The 16,450-nt window shown below is 36.0% G+C and overlaps 3 non-coding genes across 3 annotated transcripts; all 3 read left to right on the forward strand.

The window, feature by feature from the left end:
- The first annotated feature begins 4,054 nt into the window (after nt 1-4,054).
- On the forward strand, nt 4,055-4,134 carry TRNAL-UAG (transfer RNA leucine (anticodon UAG)). Its single transcript has one exon. It is a non-coding gene; the product is annotated as a tRNA-Leu (tRNA).
- A 5,872-nt stretch (nt 4,135-10,006) lies between these two features.
- On the forward strand, nt 10,007-10,086 carry TRNAL-UAG (transfer RNA leucine (anticodon UAG)). The gene has a single exon. It is a non-coding gene; the product is annotated as a tRNA-Leu (tRNA).
- Nucleotides 10,087-15,936: 5,850 nt separating this feature from the next.
- On the forward strand, nt 15,937-16,016 carry TRNAL-UAG (transfer RNA leucine (anticodon UAG)). The gene has a single exon. It is a non-coding gene; the product is annotated as a tRNA-Leu (tRNA).
- The last annotated feature ends 434 nt before the right edge of the window (nt 16,017-16,450 follow it).

Below are 16,450 nucleotides of genomic sequence, written 5' to 3' on the forward strand. Positions count from 1 at the left end.
CAAGGCAGCTTAACAGACTGATGGGGCGGAAATTATCTGGATTGGTTCTGTTGGTTTGTTTCTTTGGGATCGTGGTTATGATGGCTTTTTTTTCCAAGTGTCGGGAAATATCCAGTCGCTAGTGAAATGTTCATGATGTTTGTGAGATGTTGTAACAGGAGAGTAGAGCTATTTTTCAGAATAATATTTGGTATTTGGTCATGTTCGGTAGAAGTATTCTTCAAGTTCTTGATATTAATTTTTAGTTCGGTTATGGCTATTTTTCTATTGATTGAACTTGAGTATGCTTCTAGTGTCTCGCCAGGGAATCGTGGTGAGAATGAAGCTTGGTTTGTATTTATGAACTTGTTGACATGATGTTGGTGTTGTGTGTCAAAGTCTACTGAGTAGAGGTCGCTAAAGGAGGATTTGTAGTAGTCAGCTAGTTGGTCGGCTTTCTCTACGTCCGTCCTTGCGATTTTATTGTTGTGTGTGATATGTTGTAGCATGTGATTTGTGTTTTTGTCTGAAACAGTACTCTCGAATTTTTTCCAAAATTCTTTTGGATTGTTCTTGGTTTTTTCTACGTTTTTACAGAAGTATTGCCAATTTGTTTCTTTTGCTTATTTAATTTCTTGTTTAATTTTTGTATTTGTTATATTGATTTCTGTTTTAATGTGTGGATCACATGTAACATAATGTGTTCGTCTTAATTGTCTGCGTTTTATTATTAGTGCGTGAATTTCTGGTGTTAGAGTCCATTGATTATGTGATTGCTTTCTTTTTGTTTTAGGGATTGTGTTTTTTATGGCTTTATGTATGGCTTCTGTAACTTGATTTACATAGTTGTCTAGTTCTGTTTTGTTGTTAGCATGTTTAATTGGGTGGGGTAGATATGAATCTAGTGAAGCGTTTAAAGTGAGCCAATCTGTTTTGGTGTAAGTGTATGCTGAGGGAGTCACGTACGCCACGGCAGAGTGGCGCGGGTGAATCATACAGGAAATGGAGAAGTGGTCACTAGTGATGTCATCATGTACTTTAAAGTTAGAGATTCTGTTTACCATGTCCTTGGGTACGATGATGAAATCGAGTAAATCGTATGAACCGTTGGCGGCTGAAAAGTGTGTAGGTGTATGACCATTAATTAGGTGTATTTTATTACTAAAAGAAAATTTTTTATGCACAATCCTCTGCGTGTGTTTCTGTTTTCCCTTAGTTCTGTATTCGGAGAATTAAAATCTCAATAATAATTGGTTTGGGTTTGCGATTTACACATTTTGAAGGAAGTTAATGTCGATATCTTTAGTTGGTGAACAATATATGTCTAGAATTGGAATAGTTTGCCGGTTGTTAAAGTGTATATTACAAAAAAATGGTTTGATTTATGTTAGATCTAAAGGAATCTTCTATTGAGATTAAATGCGATATTTCTGTACTGAAGTAGTCTATTATAGCTCTGTTGTTTTCTGAGTAAGGTATGCTGTACGTGATGAATCCAGGGATTGTGGTGTTTTGTTTCTCTGTGCAAAGTGTTTCTGATACGATGATAATTTTGGCATTTATATGTTTGTTTATGTTGTATATTTCTATCCTTTTGTCTTTGAGATTTCCTTGGCAGTTGATGTGTAAAATTTTAATGTGTTGTATCATTGTGTTGTTTTATTTCCCTTGCATGAATTTTGAGTGAAAGATGGTGTGGTTTGAGGTGGGGAAGGTGAAAGTAATAACTTGCAAGGCTACACACAGCCTTGAGTGACTCGTGCCTAGATTCGAATGTGGGGAGATCACTCAATTCTATTAGCATTGCTAATAAATTTGTGGTGAATTCTGTGGGGTTGAATGCTTGTGTTGTTTTCGAGCATGTGACGTCTGCGTAAGTACGTGTTGGTTGAGAGTTTTTGATTTGTGTGTCTGTTGGAGTTTGTAGTAATGGTTGTTTGGTGATGAGGGTGTCGTGGGTTTGATTGTTATTGTTCTTGGTTTTGAAAATAAATTTGTTTCGTATCTGAGTATATTTGGGGCAGCCTTTGTAACTGGTTGCGTGAGGCCCTGACAGTTTGCGCATCTCACTTAGTTACGCTCATTAGGACACTGAGCAACCTCGTGAGGTCCGCCACATCTCGCACATCTGTCCTTGGCCATGCAATTAGTTTTCGTGTGTCCGAACCTTTGACATTTGTAGCATTGAATAATGGGCTTTTGGTGTGTTTTTTCCAGATCGGTCGTGTGTCTATTGAAAAATAGGAAGCAACCGTTTTTTAATAATTTATCTTGATCGTCTTTATTGTTGACGGTTACCTTGATCAGTGGCGTTTTTTGTTTCGTTCTAAAAGAGATGATTCGGTCTGATTTTACAATGTCGTAGCCTTGTGTTTTTAATTCCTCTGTGATTTCATTATCTTCGATGTCGAAATCGACACCTCTGATAATGACAGTTAACTTTGGCGTGTTGTTTTTTGGTGTACTGATGGTGGCTTGAACCCCAAAAGCATCTTTGGGCCAATGGGCCAAAATATGTGCAAACTCTTGTGGTTCTGTGCATTTTAACATAATTCTTCCGTTGGGAAGACGTTTAATGTCTTTAAACAGGATGCCCGGGTAATAAGCCCTCAGTTGTCTTACTATCTGAGGGATGCGTGTTGTGTTGTTTATTCCTTCAATGAACAGAGTTGGGATTCTGTAATGAGGAGAATCGTGTGATTGCATGACTGTGGTTGTGTTCTTAGAGTTAGTGGCGTTAGCGGTGTTATTAGTATCATGGTTAGTTGCGTCATTTTTGCTAGAACTAGCGGCATTGTTATCATTAGAATTAGTGGCTTTGACATTACTTATATTAGTTGTGTTATTGACACTTGAATTTTTAGTATTGTTAGTACCAGGATTAGTAATGTTATTAGGGTTAAGGTTAGTAGTATTGTCCGAAACTATATTTACCTTATCCTTCTTCTTCAGCCTCCTTTTGTTCATGGTAGCTTTTGCTTCTTGTTGTTCTTATCTTGTTATATCTTCTGCTCCTGAGTAGTCACCCTCTGCCGAACTGCTCAGGGATTCTGAGGTTGGTCCTTCGATCACCTCATTTAACATTTCTATTATTTCCTCGTTTGTTAAAGCTTTTCCATTAGATCGTGTTGCGATCTTTCTCCTCTTCATCCTATTTGTTTTAATAGTCCTGATAAGGACTAAGGGTAAACCTTTTAAAGTAAAACTTGAAAATTATGCACTTAAGCAAAATATTCCTTGTCTTTACAGTACGTCTTTCGCAGCTGAACCCTATGAAACAGGAAAATTTACACAACTACTTCAACTAATTTTGATACCACCCCGTATAGAAGGAGCTAATTGAAACAATACATCCAATGAATGGGATAGGTAAAATTCTCGAAAATGTGGAACTTAAGTGGAATGCAGATCATCCAATAAAATGCATGGAACTGAAAGTAGTTCACAGAAAAGAAAATACACGGTATTTTCGCCGAGGGGTCTAAGGCGCCATTGTTTTCTTTGTTTTATTTATGTTTTCCGTGTAATTTGATTTAGATACTTACCGCTAACCATTACTTCTTTTATATTTTCTAATTCATTCATACCTTTTGTTGTAATTTTTTAACAAAATGGTATCTTGCAATGTTTTCTCTGCATATGCTAATTATTTAACTAGTATTTTATTTAATTTATTTTTGTTTATACCCCTTATTTGAGGTAGGATGAATAAAGAAAGAGAAAAAAAAAGTTGGTTTTTGTCACCAGTTAGACAGGGCGTGGGTTCGAATCCCACCGCTGCCATTCTTTCTTTATTATGCCACTTATTAGATGAACAAGAAATGTGGGTAATATATTTCGAAGGAGGATATTTTTGGTGGGCCTATTACAACAAGCGAAGAGCGTTTCTCGCTCTTCACTCTTTCACTCAAAATAGAGTTAAAAAAACCCCAGCTAAATTCAATAAACTTCCACGAAAAAATATGAAGAGGAAGCACAATTCTTCTGATTTCTCTCTCTCTAAACTAAACCCCTGTCACGTTAGTTTGAGTTTGAGAAGAATTCTTTTTTCAAATGTGGAAAAAACAAAACAAACGGTAGCGTGGCCGAGCGGTCTAAGGCGCTGGTTTTAGGCACCAGTCCGAAAGGGCGTGGGTTCGAATCCCACCGCTGCCATTTTTTCTTTATTATGCCACTTGTTAGATGAACAAGAAATGTGGGTAATATATTTCGAAGGAGGATATTTTTGGTGGGCCTATTACAACAAGCGAAGAGCGTTTCTCGCCAATTAAACACAAAACAATTACTACATTCATGATGGTTTAGGAAAATATCAGCTAATCGCAGAAAGTTGCGACACATATAATTCACAACTAATCTTTGCGTCAACACAGTTTGACAAAATATTCGTTATTTACAACACCCTACGTTTTGTTCAATTATTATTGATTAACGTGTCATTATTTATACACTGAGTATTGAGCAATGATGTTTCATTGGAAACAGGAAAACGCGGATTGAAAAGCCGCTAGAACTGACAATGGCAAACGCCCAGATACCGAGGGAAAAAGGTACATCAAAGAAAGGAGTTGAAAGGTAAACATTGACTGTAAGAGAATTAATAGGGTGAAAAAATGCTAAATAATTAGGTAAGGGACAGGATTGACAGAAATGCAAATGGCAGGAAATCCAGAAGAAAAATCTGCTTGATGGTAAGATAAGACGAGAAAACAAATAAAGCTTGCATAAGGCGAGGCTAGCAAGATCCAAGGCCCAAAAGAGAGACAAAAGGATGAAACAATGTCATGTGAAGGGGAATATAGTGAAATGTGTCTAAAACAACTGAAATAAGCCAAGCAGCTTCTGTATTAGAGGCATGGAAAACAATCCATGATATAAGGTGGAGGAAAATTGACAAAACTAGGTTCATCTGAAAATGATATAGCCTAAAATAGCAGTAGTTCGTAAGGGTAAAGGTTGAATTCAAATTATCAACTGTGAGTGTATTATACAAAGAACAGTCGATTGCACTGTTTTATTAAAAGCAGTAGTTTAGATGGCGCTTGCTGAATTTACTTTCTCTGGTCAGCATTTCTAAAGTAGGAACGCCTAAACGTCGGTGTCTTATATAAAATAACCCCTACCTCGTATGTAACATTGATAGAAAAGAATTGAATCTCTAAAGAAAGTGAGCATATAAAGTTTTATGGTATTTTCTATTTTACTTTTAAAACTTGTATCTCTTGGAAAATATGCTCGTCTACTAAAACAAACCCTTCTTTGACGATTTGTGGGTTGAACTTGCGGTCTAAAAAATAAGTGAAATACGAAAAATTTAAAATTCTTTTAACATTGAACCTCGGCATTAATAATTTAAAAAAATAGGAACGTTCATCTTTATATAATGCCAGAGGTGACGTATTTTAAATAAACACACATTTCTATTCACACCTTACACTAAGAACGTAAATACTCCTGATGGTATTTATTTTGTGAAGCATGCATTGCGGTTAACGCCAGTGATTTTGAAACTTTATCACAAAGAATCAGCAAACAAACTATTTGTGGAATTAAAGAAAGCAAAGTCACTTCATTAAGAAATGGATTACGATAGTGAATTTGCAATCACGTCAAACGGTATATCGCTAAAAATTAAAATAGGCTGCCCGAACATTATAATTCGCGATATCCGACAGAAGATCTTGAGCACTGTGGACGTCTCTAACGAATTTATGACAAGTTACGTGTTAAATATTGTTCTTTTAAGTACATACTATCAGAGGATTTTTCGTTAAATCTTTATGAAACTGAGAATGGAAATATGATATAAACAAATTAACGACTTTCCTGGGAAACCATATCTCGTGCTCACACTCTCTATAATATTCATCTGAAATACAAAGAGATGTCGGGGTGCAAATCTGCGGTATTTGCATCCTGTAGGTTTGAAAAATATTTAGTTGCAATTATAGAACAGAAGTAATAGAGGATATTTTCGAATATATGAAATATTTTTCAAATTAATTCCAGATCCAAATAGGCATTTTTCATTCTCAGCCTCCTTACGGACAGTGAAAGTCTATCACTGCATGTGTTGACTGCCTTCATATATTTCTTTAGTCAAGATGAAGTGCTACCGTATTGTTTTTTTTTTTTTTGAATAATATTTAAGGGTTTTTTATCTCCCGCTTAACTGCCAATCAAGACGTGTTCTTTTTATTCTGCTTTCGGATAACTAGCACGATAAAATCTAAAGATATATACATCTGTTCCATCAATTAAAAAAACAAACCTTATCGACTGCTATATTGATGTAAGTAGATTAAATGTTGTAGTTAAATACACTTTTCTCCGTAAATCTTTAGTTGAGATTCTATAGAAAACCTTGAGAGTATGAAAAAGAACGTGGTTTCCCTGCAGTAAATCTGGTAAACACTGGATAATGTTTATCACTGATCGTTATACTTCCATTTAGAATCTGGACACAAAAAATAAACTTGTGGTGTGCAGAATGTGGCTCTAACTGCCTTCTCGTATTTCTTCTACACCTGGAACACACTTTCTGAAGCTATGTTTCGTGAAAGGTCGATTCTACGGATAGATTAAGAAGTTTGCAATGTCAACTTGTTCTCTTAAAGACGTACGGTCATCAGATTGTCTGATGTGGCTTTGCTATAAGAAAAACACACATGTTTTGTTGTGGGAGACAACCTGAATGATTGTGTAGGGTGTCCGAACATGGTGGTACGAAAAACTGTGATCGTTTCAGCAGCGTTACGACAGAAAGGGTAAGAACCATAATCATAAAGAAATGATTCGAGACATCAGTATCCATAAGTTAAGAAAAGGATTAATCCCTTTCAATACGTCTTTGTCATTTAACACATAAAATCAGTGCTTTCTTTTATACGTTATTACTAGTGAGTTTTGCCACAGAATACAGTATCTTGAATGTGGAAATTAAGTGAACATTGAGATATAAATATATATACATATAAAGGTTTTTAAATGTATACAACTCTCAATAGAAGATTCTTTTAGATCAAACATAAATGAAACCATTTTTTGTAATATACACTTTAACAACCGGCTAACCATTCCAATTCTAGCCATATATTGTTCACCCACTAAAGATATCGACATTAACTTCCTACAGAAATGTGTTAACCGTAAACCTAAACCAATCATCATTGGGGATTTCAATTCTCCACACACAGAACTATGGGGAAATAGAAACACACGGAGAGGGTTGTGTATAAAAAAATTTCTTTCTATTAAGAAAAGGCACCTGATAAACGACCGCACACCTACACACTTTTCAGCCGCCAACGGCTCATATGACGTACTTGATTACATCATAGCCTCCAAGGACACAGTAAATAGAATCTCTAACTTCAGAGTGCATGACGAAATCACGAGTGACCACTTCTCCATTTCCTGTATGATTCACCCGCGCCACCCTGCCGTGGCGTACGTGACTTCCTCAGCATACACTGACACCAAAACAGATTGGCTCACTTTCAACGCTTTACTAGATTCATATCTACCCCACCCAATTAAACATGCTAACAACAAAACAGAACTAGACAACGATGTAAATCAAGTTACAGAAGCCATACATAAAGCCATAAAAAACACAATCCCTAAAACAAGGAGAAAGCATTCACATAATCAATGGACTTTAACACCGGAAATTCACGCACTTATAATCAAACGCAGGCAATTAAGACGAATACACTTTATAACACGTGATCCATCTATCAAAACACAGATTAACATAACAAATGCAAAAATTAAACAATAAATTAAAATAGCAAAAGACACTAATTGGCAAAACTTTTGTAAAACTTAGAAAAATAAAAACAATCCAAAAAAATTTTGGAAAAAATTCAACAGTATTTCTTTAGACAAAAACACAAACAACCTGCTACAACATATCACACACAACAATATAATCGCAAGGACGGACGTAGAGAAAGCCTACCTATTAGACGACTACTTGAATCCTCCTTTTGCAACCTAAATTCAGTCGACTTTGACACACAACACCAACATCATGTCAACAACTTCATAAATAGAAATTAAGCTTCATTCTCACCACAATTACCTGGCGAGACATTGGAGACATACTCAAGTTCAATCAACAGGAAAATTACCATCACTGAACTAAAATTAATATTAAAACTTGAAAACACTTCCCCGGACACGACCAAATACCAAACATTATTCTGAAAAAAGCTATACTCTCCTATTTCAACACCTCACAAACATCATGAATATTTCACTAACAACAGGATATTACCCCGACACTTGGAAAATAGCCATCATAACCACGATTCCAAAGAAACAAACCAACAGGACAAATTCAGATAATTTCCGTCTCATCAGTCTGTTAAGCTGCCTTGACAAACTGATGGAGAGGGTTATCTCCAACCGTCTTCTTCACTTTTGTGAAAGAAATAATATCCTTCCAGAATCCCAGAATGCCTCCAGAAAAACAGGCAAACAACAGATCACCTCACACGACTCAACGAATCAGTCTACAAAACTTTTAACAACAACCAAGTAACCGTTGGTGTATTCCCAGACGTCAAAAAAGCATTTGACAGCGTATGACACAATGCCATCAAATGCAAACTAACTGATCTAAATATAAACCCCACTATAGTTAAATGGATATCAAACTTCCTGAGAGATAGAGCAGCACAAGTAAAAGTAATAAAACTATATCTAAATCATTGAACATAACTGCAGGAGTGCCCCAAGGAACAGTCCTTTCTCCACTACTATATATTATTTTCGTCAACGACATACCTTTCCCCAATTTAACATACACGCATAATTCACAATACGCAGACGACATCGCTATCTGGAGCACCTCCAGAAACCCAGTAATGGCCATGTATCGCGTTCAAGAATCACTGAACAACGTCTCGACCTGGAGTAACAAGTGGAGAGTAGTTTCAAATCCAACCAAAACACAAGCAATCACCTTCTACAGGAAACTGAAAAAACAAAGAAAAAAATCTAGAAAAAGTAAAATTATCACTCGGAAATACGCCCATTAACATGAGCAAAAAAACATCACATTCCTTGGCAACACTTTCGACACAAAACTAACATGGAAAAAACATGTTAACCATATACGCTCATCAATTAGAAAACGGATTTCACACTTAATGACTCTAACCAGTAAACACTCGAAATGCTCACCAAAAACCATTATCCAAATATACAATGCTTACATCCGTCCACTAATAGAGTATGGATGTCAAGTCACATATAATATGTCAAATAACACACTTCAGAAAATCCAAGCTTAACCAAACAAAATACTGTACTAAGATCTGCGTTCAGTCTACCATCATACACTCCAGTAAATTATATACATCAAATCAGCAACTTACCAACACTAAATAAGAGACAAATAGAAATAGCACACAAATACTATTTAAAAGCAGAACACAGAAACAAACTAACTCTATAAATTAACTAGTGCACCAACCAAATTTATTTCACCATACAACATATTTCGGGAGTCACAAACAACACAACAAAGTACTTAAAGGGCAAAACTCACGAAAACATTATGTATTTTCTTTTTCAGGTCTCGGGCACAGGATAGATAAAACTTTCGGCGTCTGTCCTGTGAAAGTGGGTTTTTATCGGGGCACTCCCGTGTCCCCCCACAGGAAAAACTCAGGCATTGGATCTTCAGATCCCAGCCTAGGCAACGTTATTGCTATGCCCTGAATTGGGTCGTTTATGTTCAAATTTACTATGACATCTAACTTTCGGGACGGGATCTGGCTGTTTTCTTTGATGCTACCTTTGCCTCGTTCATGAATAATATTAATTATGAACAACTTCACTCTTTCACTCAAAATAGAGTTAAAAGAACCCCAGCTAAATTCAATAAACTTCCACGAAAAAATATGAAGAGGAAGCACAATTCTTCTGATTTCTCTCTCTCTAAACTAAACCCCTGTCACGTTAGTTTGAGTTTGAGAAGAATTCTTTTTTCAAATGTGGAAAAAACAAAACACACGGTAGCGTGGCCGAGCGGTCTAAGGCGCTGGTTTTAGGCACCAGTCCGAAAGGGCGTGGGTTCGAATCCCACCGCTGCCATTTTTTCTTTATTATGCCACTTGTTAGATGAACAAGAAATGTGGGTAATATATTTCGAAGGAGGATATTTTTGGTGGGCCTATTACAACAAGCGAAGAGCGTTTCTCGCCAATTAAACACAAAACAATTACTACATTCATGATGGTTTAAGAAAATATCAGCTAATCGCAGAAAGTTGCGACACATATAATTCACAACTAATCTTTGCGTCAACACAGTTTGACAAAATATTCGTTATTTACAACACCCTACGTTTTGTTCAATTATTATTGATTAACGTGTCATTATTTATACACTGAGTATTGAGCAATGATGTTTCATTGAAACCGGAAAACGCGGATTGAAAAGCCGCTAGAACTGACAATGGCAAACGCCCAGATACCGAGGGAAAAAATACATCAAAGAAAGGAGTTGAAAGGTAAACATTGACTGTAAGAGAATTAATAGGGTGAAAAATGCTAAATAATTAGGTAAGGGACAGGATTGACAGAAATGCAAATGGCAGGAAATCCAGAAGAAAAATCTGCTTGATGGTAAGATAAGACGAGAAAACAAATAAAGCTTGCATAAGGCGAGGCTAGCAAGATCCAAGGCCCAAAAGAGAGACAAAAGGATGAAACAATGTCATGTGAAGGGGAATATAGTGAAATGTGTCTAAAACAACTGAAATAAGCCAAGCAGCTTCTGTATTAGAGGCATGGAAAACAATCCATGATATAAGGTGGAGGAAAATTGACAAAACTAGGTTCATCTGAAAAATGATATAGCCTAAAATAGCAGTAGTTCGTAAGGGTAAAGGTTGAATTCAAATTATCAACTGTGAGTGTATTATACAAAGAACAGTCGATTGCACTGTTTTATTAAAAGCAGTAGTTTAGATGGCGCTTGCTGAATTTACTTTCTCTGGTCAGCATTTCTAAAGTAGGAACGCCTAAACGTCGGTGTCTTATATAAAATAACCCCTACTCGTATGTAACATTGATAGAAAAGAATTGAATCTCTAAAGAAAGTGAGCATATAAAGTTTTATGGTATTTTCTATTTTACTTTTAAAACTTGTATCTCTTGGAAAATATGCTCGTCTACTAAAACAAACCCTTCTTTGACGATTTGTGGGTTGAACTTGCGGTCTAAAAAATAAGTGAAATACGAAAAATTTAAAATTCTTTTAACATTGAACCTCGGCATTAATAATTTAAAAAAAATAGGAACGTTCATCTTTATATAATGCCAGAGGTGACGTATTTTAAATAAACACACATTTCTATTCACACCTTACACTAAGAACGTAAATACTCCTGATGGTATTTATTTTGTGAAGCATGCATTGCGGTTAACGCCAGTGATTTTGAAACTTTATCACAAAGAATCAGCAAACAAACTATTTGTGGAATTAAAGAAAGCAAAGTCACTTCATTAAGAAATGGATTACGATAGTGAATTTGCAATCACGTCAAACGACATATCGCTAAAAATTAAAATAGTTTGCCCGAACATTATAATTCGCGATATCCGACAGAAGATCTTGAGCACTGTGGACGTCTCTAACGAATTTATGACAAGTTACGTGTTAAATATTGTTCTTTTAAGTACATACTATCAGAGGATTTTTCGTTAAATCTTTATGAAACTGAGAATGGAAATATGATATAAACAAATTAACGACTTTCCTGGGAAACCATATCTCGTGCTCACACTCTCTATAATATTCATCTGAAATACAAAGAGATGTCGGGGTGCAAATCTGCGGTATTTGCATCCTGTAGGTTTGAAAAATATTTAGTTGCAATTATGGAACAGAAGTAATACAGGATATTTTCGAATATATGAAATATTTTTCAAATTAATTCCAGATCCAAATAGGCATTTTTCATCCTCAGCCTCCTTACGGACACTGAAAGTCTATCACTGCATGTGTTGACTGCCTTCATATATTTCTTTAGTCAAGATGAAGTGCTACCGTATTGTTTCTGTTTTTTTTTGGAATAATATTTAAGGGTTTTTTATCTCCCGCTTAACTGCCAATCAAGACGTGTTCTTTTTATTCTTCTTTCGGATAACTAGCACGATAAAATCTAAAGATATATACATCCGTTCCGTCAATTAAAAAAACAAACCTTATCGACTGCTATATTGATGTAAGTAGATTAAATGTTGTAGTTAAATACACTTTTCTCCGTAAATCTTTAGTTGAGATTCTATATAAAACCTTGAGAGTATGAAAAAGAACGTGGTTTCCCTGCAGTAAATCTGGTAAACACTGGATAATGTTTATCACTGATCGTTATACTTCCATTTAGAATCTGGACACAAAAAATAAACTTGTGGTGTGCAGAATGTGGCTCTAACTGCCTTCTGGTATTTCTTCTACACCTGGAACACACTTTCTGAAGCTATGTTTCGTGAAAGGTCGATTCTACGGATAGATTAAGAAGTTTGCAATGCCAACTTGTTCTCTTAAAGACGTACGGTCATCAGATAGTCTGATGTGGCTTTGCTATAAGAAAAACACACATGTTTTGTTGTGGGAGACAACCTGAATGATAGTGTAGGGTGTCCGAACATAGTGGTACGAAAAACTTTGATCGTGTCAGCAGCGTTACGACAGAAAGGGTAAGAACCATAATCATAAAGAAATGATTCGAGACATCAGTATCCATAAGTTAAGAAAAGGATTAATCCCTTTCAATACGTCTTTGTCATTTAACACATAAAATCAGTGCTTTCTTTTATACGTTATTACTAGTGAGTTTTGCCACAGAATACAGTATCTTGAATGTGGAAATTAAGTGAACATTGAGATATAAATATATATACATATAAAGGTTTTTTAAATGTATACAACTCTCAATAGAAGATTCTTTTAGATCAAACATAAATGAAACCATTTTTTGTAATATACACTTTAACAACCGGCTAACCATTCCAATTCTAGCCATATATTGTTCACCCACTAAAGATATCGACATTAACTTCCTACAGAAATGTGTTAACCGTAAACCTAAACCAATCATCATTGGGGATTTCAATTCTCCACACACAGAACTATGGGGAAATAGAAACACACGGAGAGGGTTGTGTATAAAAAAATTTCTTTCTATTAAGAAAAGGCACCTGATAAACGACCGCACACCTACACACTTTTCAGCCGCCAACGGCTCATATGACGTACTTGATTACATCATAGCCTCCAAGGACACAGTAAATAGAATCTCTAACTTCAGAGTGCATGACGAAATCACGAGTGACCACTTCTCCGTTTCCTGTATGATTCACCCGCGCCACCCTGCCGTGGCGTACGTGACTTCCTCAGCATACACTGACACCAAAACAGATTGGCTCACTTTCAACGCTTTACTAGATTCATATCTACCCCACCCAATTAAACATGCTAACAACAAAACAGAACTAGACAACGATGTAAATCAAGTTACAGAAGCCATAAAAAACACAATCCCTAAAACAAGGAGAAAGCATTCACATAATCAATGGACTTTAACACCGGAAATTCACGCACTTATAATCAAACGCAGGCAATTAAGACGAATACACTTTATAACACGTGATCCATCTATCAAAACACAGATTAACATAACAAATGCAAAAATTAAACAATAAATTAAAATAGCAAAAGACACTAATTGGCAAAACTTTTGTAAAAACTTAGAAAAAATAAAAAACAATCCAAAAAAATTTTGGAAAAAATTCAACAGTATTTCTTTAGACAAAAACACAAACAACCTGCTACAACATATCACACACAACAATATAATCGCAAGGACGGACGTAGAGAAAGCCTACCTATTAGACGACTACTTCGAATCCTCCTTTTGCAACCTAAATTCAGTCGACTTTGACACACAACACCAACATCATGTCAACAACTTCATAAATAGAAATTAAGCTTCATTCTCACCACAATTACCTGGCGAGACATTGGAGACATACTCAAGTTCAATCAACAGGAAAATTACCATCACTGAACTAAAAATTAATATTAAAAACTTGAAAAACACTTCCCCCGGACACGACCAAATACCAAACATTATTCTGAAAAAAAGCTATACTCTCCTATTTCAACACCTCACAAACATCATGAATATTTCACTAACAACAGGATATTACCCCGACACTTGGAAAATAGCCATCATAACCACGATTCCAAAGAAACAAACCAACAGGACAAATTCAGATAATTTCCGTCTCATCAGTCTGTTAAGCTGCCTTGACAAACTGATGGAGAGGGTTATCTCCAACCGTCTTCTTCACTTTTGTGAAAGAAATAATATCCTTCCAGAATCCCAGAATGCCTCCAGAAAAAACAGGCAAACAACAGATCACCTCACACGACTCAACGAATCAGTCTACAAAACTTTTAACAACAACCAAGTAACCGTTGGTGTATTCCCAGACGTCAAAAAAGCATTTGACAGCGTATGACACAATGCCATCAAATGCAAACTAACTGATCTAAATATAAACCCCACTATAGTTAAATGGATATCAAACTTCCTGAGAGATAGAGCAGCACAAGTAAAAGTAATAAAACTATATCTAAATCATTGAACATAACTGCAGGAGTGCCCCAAGGAACAGTCCTTTCTCCACTACTATATATTATTTTCGTCAACGACATACCTTTCCCCAATTTAACATACACGCATAATTCACAATACGCAGACGACATCGCTATCTGGAGCACCTCCAGAAACCCAGTAATGGCCATGTGTCGCGTTCAAGAATCACTGAACAACGTCTCGACCTGGAGTAACAAGTGGAGAGTAGTTTTAAATCCAACCAAAACACAAGCAATCACCTTCTACAGGAAACTGAAAAACAAAGAAAAAATCTAGAAAAGTAAAATTATCACTGGAAATACGCCCATTAACATGAGCAAAAACATCACATTCCTTGGCATCACTTTTGACACAAACTAACATGGAAAAACATGTTAACAACATACACTCATCAATTAGAAAACGCATTTCACACTTAATGACTCTAAACAGCAAACACTGAAAATGCTCACCAAAACCATTATCCAAATATACAAGGCTTACATCCGTCCACTAATAGAGTATGGATGTCAAGTCACATATAATATGTCAAATAACACACTTCAGAAAATCCAAGCTTAACCAAACAAAATACTGTACTAAGATCTGCATTCAGTCTACCATCATACACTCCAGTAAATTATATACATCAAATCAGCAACTTACCAACACTAAATAAGAGACAAATAGAAATAGCACACAAATACTATTTAAAAGCAGAACACAGAAACAAACTAACTCTATAAATTAACTAGTGCACCAACCAAATTTATTTCACCATACAACATATTTCGGGAGTCACAAACAACACAACAAAGTACTTAAAGGGCAAAACTCACGAAAACATTATGTATTTTCTTTTCAGGTCTCGGCAACAGGATAGGTAAAACTTTCGGCGTCTGTCCTGTGAAAGTGGGTTTTTATCGGGGCACTCCCGTTTCCCCCCACAGGAAAAACTCAGGCATTGGATCTTCAGATCCCAGCCTAGGCAACTTTATTGCCATGCCCTGAATTGGGTCGTTTATGTTCAAATTTACTATGACATCTAACTTTCGGAACGGATCTGGCTGTTTTCTCCGGTGCTACCTTTGCCTCGTTCATGAATAATATTAATTATGAACAACTTCACTCAAAAATAGAGTTAAAAAAACCCCAGCTAAATTCAATAAACTTCCACGAAAAAAGATGAAGAGGAAGCACAATTCTTCTGATTTCTCTCTCTAAACTAAACCCCTGTCACGTTAGTTTGAGTTTGAGAAGAATTCTTTTTCAAATGTGGAAAAAACAAAATACACGGTAGCGTGGCCGAGCGGTCTAAGGCGCTGGTTTTAGGCACCAGTCCGAAAGGGCGTGGGTTCGAATCCCACCGCTGCCATTTTTTCTTTATTATGCCACTTGTTAGATGAACAAGAAATGTGGGTAATATATTTCGAAGGAGGATATTTTTGGTGGGCCTATTACAACAAGCGAAGAGCGTTTCTCGCCAATTAAACACAAAACAATTACTACATTCATGATGGTTTAGGAAAATATCAGCTAATCGCAGAAAGTTGCGACACATATAATTCACAACTAATCTTTGCGTCAACACAGTTTGACAAAATATTCGTTATTTACAACACCCTACGTTTTGTTCAATTATTATTGATTAACGTGTCATTATTTATACACTGAGTATTGAGCAATGATGCTTCATCGGAAACCGGAAAACGCGGATTGAAAAGCCGCTAGAACTGACAATGGCAAACGCCCAGATACCGAGGGAAAAAGGTACATCAAAGAAAGGAGTTGAAAGGTAAACATTGACTG

The sequence above is a fragment of the Tachypleus tridentatus genome, chromosome 4, assembly GCF_004210375.1.
Source record: "Tachypleus tridentatus isolate NWPU-2018 chromosome 4, ASM421037v1, whole genome shotgun sequence".
NCBI lineage: Eukaryota > Metazoa > Arthropoda > Merostomata > Xiphosura > Limulidae > Tachypleus > Tachypleus tridentatus.